Raw genomic sequence first — 10,824 nt, forward strand, 5'->3', positions numbered from 1 at the left:
GGAAAGTTAATCCTGATGTAATCGATTGGTCAGCTATTTAACATTAATTACTATTAAATATCTACTTTTTAATTCAATTTATTAATCCTTTTTCATATTTATTACTTTTAAAATAAAAATAATCTATAATACATTTTTATCCTACAAACTTTTACAAATACCATAAAATTTGTTCAAATAAATTTTTTTATTAATCATTTTTTTGTGATTTCTATTTGCATTAATAACGCACCATTCTATCTGCCGGGAAATCTTCAATTTTGCCCCTGAGCTTGACACGAGTGACATGTGCTAAGCAACGGAGCTTTCCACCGGAAAGGAAGGTTTGTTGATGCTTCGTCGTTCCGTACCTGTATCGTCTCCGAGCAAAACCAATTTCTAGGTGAATGATAGATACCAGAACGATGAAGCGGCAGCAAACCCTTCTCCTTGTATCGTCTCTGAGCAAAATCAGTTTCGAGCTGAATGATAGATACCTAGTTGCGTTCATTAAACAGGTACTTCTCTCAATCAACTTGCATACTATATCCTGACCAGGCAGGGGTGTCGCCTTGACTCAGAGACTCAGACGAAACAACCTGAGATCAACCGAAGATTGCAACGCAAACACACACACAAAAAAAAAAAAAAAAAGTTTGTGCTTTACCGATGGAAAACACGAAGGGGTAGAAGAGATTCTATTCCTTCTTTCTAATCCCGTGAAATTGAAAGATGGATCCTCCGAAGACTTCTTGGAAGCCCTTCACTGCCTTAAATGAAGGAATCTGGTGACCTCTTCCCTCTTCCCCCTGATTCCCAAGAAGCCAAACTCGAAGTTGGACAACTCGTTGACTCCTACCTCCCGGGCCACTCGTTAAGTTAACAAACCGACTCGCAAGTTTTTGAATCGAGCTATGGTTCAGTCGAGCTCGACTCATTTACTTAAATGAGCCTCATCTGGATCTCAAACTCGGTTCGAGATCCAGATAAACTGAATCCAATCGAGCCGAGCTCGAGCCGCTCGCGAATCGGCTCAGTTCGATGCCACCTCTAACTGGCAGTTTGTTGAATAAATTTCACAATCACACCCACAATTCTGTTAATCTATTCAATCCACATTCTGAATACATAGCATAGCATCTGGCAAATTCACTTTCTCATAATGAAATATACAAATCGAGTTCACAAACAAAGTATTAATAGAAATAAAACTTGAGAGAAAAAAAAAAGGAACCTCCTTTCTGTGCACACAGACACTGTTCAATAGCAACGTCGTTCCTCGACCCCTCTGTCCAGCAAAGGCGAGCCACCACGGCTCTCTCCTCTCCGGTAACAACGTCGGCTTCCAACCCTGACCTCTTCCGACAACAGTCCCGAGTCCCGAGCTTCGGCTACGGCAACAGCAGCAAACACCACTATTCTCTGTTTCGGAAACAGCAGCAAACAGCACTCTATTCTCTGTTCCGGCAACAACGAGCCTCTGCGGCTCTCTCTTCTGCGGCTCTCTCTTCTGCGACGACACCAGTAGCAGGACCTTACCTTCCAGCACCGGCAACGCACTTCTCTTGCCCTAGCTCCCCTTTTTCTTTTCTCTCGCGTATTTTTCCCCCTTCAGTTTCTTCCCGCACACACTACGGCTGTTTTCCACCTTTCTGTTTCTCCCCCTCATTTTATTTTTAACCTACTCTATCACTTATACCCGACGCACTGTGCGTCAACACTTAAACACAAAAAGTGGGCCCACAAGGGCTGGGCCCGCTGGTGTTGATTCTCAACACAGTTCATCAAACAACAAGACAAACTAAGCAAAAGTTAAGCAAAGAAGTCTAAGGAATAAAATATGAAACTCAAGATATAATAATAAATATGAAACTTTTGAAATAAGTTCACAAGGACATGAGGACTTAAAGATGTTTGACCAATGGTAAAATCATCTTGGTTTCCATTATTTTGATCATAGCAAAATTGGTAGTTTTAGAGTGTATTACTAGCGGTGTTACCAGTGTATTTTAGACACGTGCCTTTTAGTACAAAGATTATGAGGTTTATGGCAAAAACTCAAGATAAAAGAATAATCAATCAAATTGCCAAGTAGAGACCTGAAGCAAAAACACATTGAAAATTGTTGTTGTGAAGAATAACTTACACAAACAAGAAGTTTGAAACTTGAATACCCAGAGTCAAAGTCAGATAAAAAATCTCAACAAAACTTAAATTCTCAAAACCAATTTTGTTATGGAGTTTCAAGACATGAAATATTTGAAAACTATGTTTTAACATAATGGATATAAATGTTTTACATTGCCAAATCCTTAAGAATAGCACATATCATGCTTAAATATCAAAATAGTACACTAGCATATGGCATGATCAATCAACTTACACGGGTTTGATCAATCATCCAAAATACAGTCTAGACATAACTTTATCAAGCTTGATTAATCATTGGCTTAAACATTATCAATCATACAAAATGCCAGGAAGATGCTGTAAAGGATAATCAATCATATAGAACTTTGCATATCTAGTCCTATAGCATGACTGATGACGGGTTGATCAATCAATGAGTTTTCTAAAAGGCTGAAAACTTGTTGATTGATGCATTGATCTATCAAAAGGCCTAGGGAATATGAAAAAAATAACTGTTATGTATGGTTGATGGCTCATACATTTTCATTGATCGATCAACATTTTTTGTAGTTTTTTGAAAATGATAATAGAACGTGTAATTTGTCTTGAAAACTTATAAATAGGCACCCAAACTCATAAAGGAAAAGATTTGAGCTTGTTTTGGCTTACCAAACCTATGAAAGATTATTTTTTAGCTTAAAATTCTGATTTTACCCTTTTGAAGAGAAAAAGTCCAAATTTGCCTAAACTTTCCATTTTCACTTCACATTCTCTACATTCAAAGTTCCATTAAGCTCCTCCACTACATCTTCTCTCATGCTTAAAAGACTTGGACGTTTGGATCTCACTTGGAGAAGTGCTATCGACCAAAAAGAAAGTAGTAAGTTTAAGTTTATTCTTTTGTATTTGTGGGAAGATGGGCCCAAGCCCACACGACCAAGGAAGGCCCACATATTCAAGAGTGTTGGACGATGGACCCAAGTCCATAAGATATGGACCCAACATGATCACGTGAGTTAACATGAGGAGTCTTACACAATAAGAAGTCTAACAGAGTTACAATTATTATAGAAACATGACTCACAGAAGAGTTTCAGTTTAAAGGTGTTTTAGTCATGTTAGTCTTCTATTTATATTGGGTTATTTAATTGTGATAGGACTTATCTTTAAGTGTTAAAGTTTGGGTGTAATTGGGAAAAGGGTAGTTTAATTTTAATAGGACTCTACTAACTTCCTCTATTATAAATAGAGGTTCATGCGCTCTGATTCTAATAAGTCAATGAAGTTTTTCTCTTTTTCATAAATTTAATATGGTATCAGAACAGGTTCTATGAGTTGACTCAATCAACCCACAGAGATAATGAGATCTTTTTCTGATCTATTATCTCTAGCAATTTAGGTTCATATTTTTCCCCTCTTTTTAGTCAATATACCCATTGTTTGCTTTATGTTTTTACCTCTATAATGAGTTTTTCATATTGTATATTATATATTTACGAAAATATATTGGAGTCTACTTTCTAAACAAAAATGATTTTTTCCAATCGGATTTATCTACAAAGAGAAATCGATATTTGAAGCAGCGAGGTCAGATTGCAAAAGAAGTTAGAGCAGCTGTAGAAATCTTCACCTTCCAAACTATTTTATGCTATCAAGAACGAGACTTTATATGGATAATTATATATCAAAAGAAATATATGTACGTCTATTTTCTTACCTATTCAACTAATTCTTGATCTGAGTTTTTTATAATGAGATATTGATCTTGGAAGAGTCAATGGTCATGCTGGCAAAAGGAGAAAGAGTACTTAGTTCGACCAGATTATAGAGACCGAGATCTATCAAATTATTTATCTTAAAATAATTATATTTTATGAAGTTAATTTATACTTGGATGAAAGGTATTTAAGTCTAGTTTCATAAGGAGAAAATTTCATGTCAATCTAATCTATATTTAAGGATATATTCACATTGGAAGAATCGAAGGTTATGCTGGTATCCTGTTGCATTGAAAAATCCGAATTTAAGCCGAATTATTTCATGTGTCCTTGTTACTCTTAAGGACTTTCATAATTTACTGGTTATCTATTGCTATACTACTGCAAATTTTGTACATGTTATTTGGGCATTGGCTCATTTCCATTGCTGTTATTGTGTCCTTATTATTACATCTATGTTATTTGGTATAAGCTGGGATCATTGCCATTACCTCCTAGTTTGAGGGGCAGAAGTACAAGAAGTACAAGAAAGAGGTAGTTTATATCTTGTGGTAATTTTAATGTGACAAAAATATTCAAGAAAGGGGGAGCACAAAAGATGAAGCTTTTGCATATAAGAAGAAATTTTTGCAGCAAAGAAAATTGAAGACCAAAAATCCTGATTAGCAATAATAATTGCTGTAATTGTTGGCGATACCTAACTTGGCTTGACTAGATTCTATTTCTCTGGCTGGATTATTATTTTGAGGTATTTGCAACATATTTCTTGGTCAACACATTATTAGGTGCTGATACTCGCATCAGATTATTTAATGGGTCCTTTTATAAGGATTTTTTATTTTGGTTCGTGTTATATGGGCCCGGGCCCATTTTAGCTACAACTATTGTGTCTCTTTGGATGAGACATTATTATTGAAGAAGTGGTGGCTTCAATATCCTATCTCCTACCATCCTTTATTTGACTCTCATAAACATCTTTGGGCTTACTTCTTGCGTGTTGCTTCAGTTGGGAGTTTAAGTCCATCATATTCATGCATATGGCTATTTTAAGTCCATTGAGACTTTTTTTATATATATACCCGTGGGTCTTTTATCACCGTATTGTGAATGACAGGCATTACCCACTTATCACATCTTTTATCGTCGTCTTGTGAATGACAGACATTTTTCACTTATCACGTCTTTTATCGCCATGTCTCGCTTAACTTCAGAGTTCTATGTTAGGTACCTAGCCAATACAACCCGAAAAGACTAGCTGTTTAAGGTGCGGAAAGCCAAGTACCTAACCATCAGTGGACCAGGGGCGGGTGGAACCTAACCCAGGTGGATCGGAACCACCTACCATCCTTTATTTCCCTCTTCTAACATATTTATAACATTAAACACTAATGAAAGACAATCATACCCCTACCCCCTTTACACCCTTAGAAAAGCAATTTCTATCGATTATAGATGGGTCCCAAACAAGGATTTAGGGTAGTGGTACATCCACTATTTTACCATTTTTTTCACTTTCTAAGGTTTTGTTTGTCCCTTAATTTTTGTTGAGTCTTATGTCAGTGACTCAATTAACCAAATTGTTTTGTTATTTTTTTCTTCTCAATATGTATTTTATAAAGACAAGACATGTGATTAGTGGTGGCCATGAGAGTGGGAATCTTTACTATATGGATCCTACCACTCTGATAGTTGTAACAACAACCACAACAGAAGAGGCTTCACAATTGCATAAAAGGTTTGGCCATCCCTCCTTAACAAATTTAAAAAATTTAGTTCCTTCCCTTTGTTCAGTCTCACAATTGTCATGTTAGTTTTGTGAGCTTGGGAAACACCGTAGATATATTTTTTAACTCAAGCAAAATACTATTAATTCTAATCCTTTTGCTTTAGTTCATTCAAATGTTTGAGGACCTTTTAATGTTCCAAATATTTCTCAATCCAATTTTTTGTTATATTTTTGGGATGATTACATGAGAGTTACATTATTATGCTTGATGAAGGATAGGACTGAAGTATTTCTTATTTTCACCTCTTTTTGCGCTATGGTGGAAAATCAATTCAAAACCAAGTCAAAATCTTTCTGTATAATAATGTGAAAGAGTATTTTTCCTCTAACGTTCAAAGTTTTGTCAAGGAAAAAAAGATCATTCACCAATCCTCATGTATTTATACACTTCAACAGAATGGTGTATAGGTTAGTCGCACTTTTATGTTGCCTATGAATGTTCCTCACTTTTATTGGCCCTTTACAGTCCTCACTGCATGTTTTTTTATTAACCATATGCCCTCGAGTGTGCTGCAAGGTCCCACCCCTTTCTCAAAATTGTTTCTTGATTCAATTGTTTTCCCTTTGCCACCTAGGGTATTTGGCTGCACCTTCTTTGTTCATCACTTAGTGCCTCACCAAAGTAAATTTCTTCCTCTGGCCGTTAAGCACATCTTCCTGGGGTATTCAAAAACCCAAAAGGGCTATGAGTGTTACTCTAATCTTTGAAGAAAACATTTATCTCAGTTGATGTTTCCTTTTTTTTTAGCATCGGCCTTATTTTTCAACTAGCTCTTCTCCTGGTTTTATACCATCCAAAAGGATGCCCAATCCACTTATTCCAGTGGATTACGATTTTTAGACTACGGACCAGCCTTCTAAGGACCCTTTCTCTTCACCCGTTGATTAGTCACCTATGGAGTCTTCTAATGATCCTAAGGTATGTTCTCTTCCTCTCTAGTAGTTTATGGATTACCATATGATACTTGGCCTATTGCTCTTCACAAAGAGCCCTGCTCCACCACTCTTAGACCTCTATCCAATTCACTCCCTATATCTCATTATGTTTTCACTCATCGTTTGTCTTTGAGTTGTGTTTCTTTTTTTCTTCTACAATATCCTCTTCCACCATTCCTACAAGCTATGAGGATGGTCTACATGCTCTAAGGTGGAAATATGCCATGGATGAAGAGATAAAGGCTATGTACCATAATTCAACTTGGAATTTGATCCCTCTTCCACCTGGAAAACAGACAGTTAGGTGTAAGTGAGTCTTCTCACTAAAGTATAATCCAAATGGTTATGTTCTTTGATATAAGGCTCGATTGGTTGCTAAAGGTTATAGACAATCATACGGTGTTAATTATGATGAAAGTTTTTCACCCATCGCCAAAGTTCGGGTTTTCATTGCTCTAGCAACCAATTTTAAATGGGATTTACATCATTTAGATTTCAAGAATTCTATTTTGAATGGTACTCTCTCTAAAGAAGTCTATATGAGCCAACCACTTGATTATGTGGTTGAGGGGGAGCAAGTATGTCGACTGAATAAGGAAACCAATGGGTTGAAATAATCCCCTTAGGCTTGATTTGATAAATTTACCACTATGGTTACAAAACTTGGGTTCAAGAGGAGTGAAAGTGATCACTCAGTGTTCACCAAAACCACCACTAAGGTAAATATTCTTATGGCTGTATATGTGAATGACATTGTTATTATGGGCAATGATCTTAGTGGCATTCAATAGGTTAAGCAAGACCTAAATACAGACTTCCAAACTAAGGACCTCGGGCTTCTCAAGGACTTCCTAGGGATTGAAGTTCTTCAGCCTAGACATGGTATAATTCTATCACTGAGAAAGTGTGTACTTGATCTGTTAATGGAAACCCGGATGCTAGGATATAAGCCAACTGATACACCCATGGAACCTTATGTTAAGTTGTGTGGTAAAGCTGGGAGTGATGTTGATGTTGGTAAGTTTCAACAGTTAGTTGGGAAGTTGATCTATCTCATAGTCACAAGACCAGATATATCCTATTCAGACAGTGTTATCAATTAATATATGCATCAACCACAATAATCACATTGGGAAGCATTAGAAAGAATTCTCCGGTACTGATTACTATACAAACATCATGGGCACACTGAAATTGAAGGCTTCGCTGATGTAGATTGGGCCGGGTCTCCTTATGATAGGAAATCCACCTCTAGTTACTACACAATTGTTGGGGGCAACCTGGTCATTAGGAGGAGCAAGAAACAAAATGTGGTGGTATGATCGAGTATTGAGGTTGAATACCGGGCTATGGCACTAGCAATAAGTGAGTTGTTATGATTGAGCTTGGATTTAAGATATCCAAGCACATGCAACTTCATTGCAACAATTAGGTAGCTATCTATATGGCAACCAATCCAATACTTAATTAAAGGACCAATAATATTGAGATAGATTGTCATTTTGGGGAAAAATTTAAGCCGGTTTAATATCTATGTAGTATATACCTTTGAGAAATCAATTGGCAGACATCTTCACAAAAAAACTATTCTTGTGAAGTTACTCACAGATACATGCACCAAGTTGGGAAGATTTGATGTTTTTTACCAGTTTGAGTAGGGGAGAGGGGGGGGCGGGGGGGGGGGGGGGGGGGGGGGGGGGGGGGGGGGGCGTGAGAGAGAGATTGGACACGTTTCAAGTACTACTTTATACATTTGCTTGCATTTAATCATCCATGGAAGCTTCCCACCTTGGATCTTTTGAGGCATCTTAATAAGTGGAAGAAATGATGGAAGATGATACTGTGACTAAAATTGAAACACAACTCGAAGACATCTGATGAGTGGAGAAAAAAATGTTCTATAGGGTGAGAAGTGGTTGAATGAGATTCTTTGCAAAGTGTAGTAAGTCTAGTGCCATAATGACGTCCATACACAATAGGAGAAGATGGAGGAGTATGTACCTCAAAAACATCATGAGACTCCATAGGTGAGTGATTAGCAGTAGGGTAGAGAGAGAGGTCTCAGGGGCCAAGGTAATGGCAGCTCTTCTTGTGGAAGGTTGTGGTCCAATGAAAGGACCACTCTGGGCATCCTTGTAGAAGATTGAAATCTAAGAGGGGAACTAATTGAAAAATATGGTTGATCGTCAAAAAATGTTACACTAGTAGAAATGAAGGTTTTTCTCATAGTGGAGGAGTAACACAAATACCCCTCTTGGTTTTTTGAATAACCCAAGAAGATACACTTAATGGCCTTGAAATTGGACTTATTTTAGAGAGGACCCAAAGTTTGCACAAAAGAAACACATCTAAACACACGAGGAGTTAATGGAAAAGGAGATGCATCAACGAAGAGTTTAGAGAATGGAGTATGATCATGTGACACAATGGAAGGCATGCGATTAATAAAAAAATAAGCTATAAGTATAGCATATGATCAATAATACTAAGGTGTTTATTCTTCATATCTGAAACACCATTCAATTGTGGTGTTTAGGCACATGATGATTGATGAATAATACCCTTTTGTTGACATAGGGTTTAGAATTGAGAGGAAAAATATTGCTTAGCATTATCAAACCTGATAACCTGAATTTTCTTCTGAAATTATGTTTCAACCATGAAACAAAAAGAATTAAAGATAAAAAATTTAGATCTATCTTTAATCAAATATAACCAAGTAACTCTACTATAATCATCTACAAAGATCACAAAATATTTTGAGTGATAAATATTTGGGACATTAATTGGTCCCCAAACATCAAAATGAACTAAAGAAAAAGAACTAGAAGATGTTGTTTTTCCTAGGTTGAAAAATAAATATATGATGTTTACCAAGCTCACAAAACTCACAAGGTGATTGCGAAATGGATTTAACTAATCACACTCATGTTATTAAACTTGACATTGATGAATGACCTAAGCAGTTATGCCATTGTATTGGCTCTTTATTAGTTGTTGCTACAACTATCATAATTGAAGGATCCATAAAGTAGAGACCTTCTCTCTCATAGCCGCCACCAATCACTTGTTTCATCTTGATGTCTTGAAAACACAATCAGAAGAGAAAAAATGACTAAGCACTTTGGCCTTTTGGTTAGTCGGCTAATGGACATAAGACTCAATGGAAGCTGAGGAACAAATAAAACATTGGAAAGTGAGAGAGAGGAGGATATAGTAGAAGTACTAGTACCCTAAACTTTTTTTGGGGACTTGTTTGCAATGGATACAAACCGGTCCATAGTACAAGGTGACAAACAGGATAAGTTTCCAATTTTAATAGTAATGTGTTCAGAGGCTCCAAAAACAATGATCTGAGGTGCAAAGCTGAGATATGAAAAAGAAAATGTATAAGTAGTTGCAACTATAGTTGTAGGCGCACTTGAAGGAGCAACTATTATAGTCTTAAGTTTTTGTATAAAACCCTAGTCCTCCTATAAGGACCATCTTCCCTTTAGCGAACTAAGTACACTTATTTTTTGGTTATTGTGGTAGAGGTGGAAGCTTGATTAGCCTTGAAAATTCTGGTTTACTGTGTAAATTCTATAATGTGTCTACCATGTGGTTGTTTAAACCACAAAAGTGCACTTTTTTCTTTGACCAAAACTTTTGGAATTAGAAGTGGAATCACCACCACCTCTTCCTCTAACTTGTGCACTTCCATAGTTGCTACTCCCCCTTCCTTTGGAGAACATTGATGAGTTTTCTACTATTTTCGATTGAGAGGTGGATCCCTTGAATGGACTCCAACGCATGGAAGAACACACATCATTAAAAGAGGGTCTATCTAAAGAGCTAAGTACCTGAGATTTTGTAACATCCAAATAAGGCTTTTAATTTACAAGGCATATGGCGGAGATAAAATCTTCTCTCTATTTCTCTTGAGTTACTATATCAGTTGAATATGGCTGAGCAACTTTCCACTCTTGTACAAGGCCCCTGAATCTAGCAAAGTATTCATGAAGGCTATCTTCTTGCTTTGTTATACGCATCTCCTGGAAAATATCATAAATAATTTGGAGGTTGTTAGGTGTAAAATGAAGTTTAGAAAATTTTTCCTAGATCTCCTCAACTGCATCCAAGAGAATGATGTTGTTAGTAATCAATTCATTTGTGCTATTTACCAACCAGCTTATGACTAAAGTGTCTTCTTTCAACTACTTTTCATATGAAGGATCATTTTCATTCAGGGGGGTTAGTCAACATGACTCAGGACATGATCTTCATGCACATTAC

The sequence above is a fragment of the Aristolochia californica genome, unplaced genomic scaffold (genome assembly GCF_029961685.1).
Source record: "Aristolochia californica isolate CCGP_79_NKW_82.1479 unplaced genomic scaffold, dmAriCali1.0.hap1 SCAF_12, whole genome shotgun sequence".
In the NCBI taxonomy this organism is placed as follows: Eukaryota; Viridiplantae; Streptophyta; class Magnoliopsida; order Piperales; family Aristolochiaceae; genus Aristolochia; species Aristolochia californica.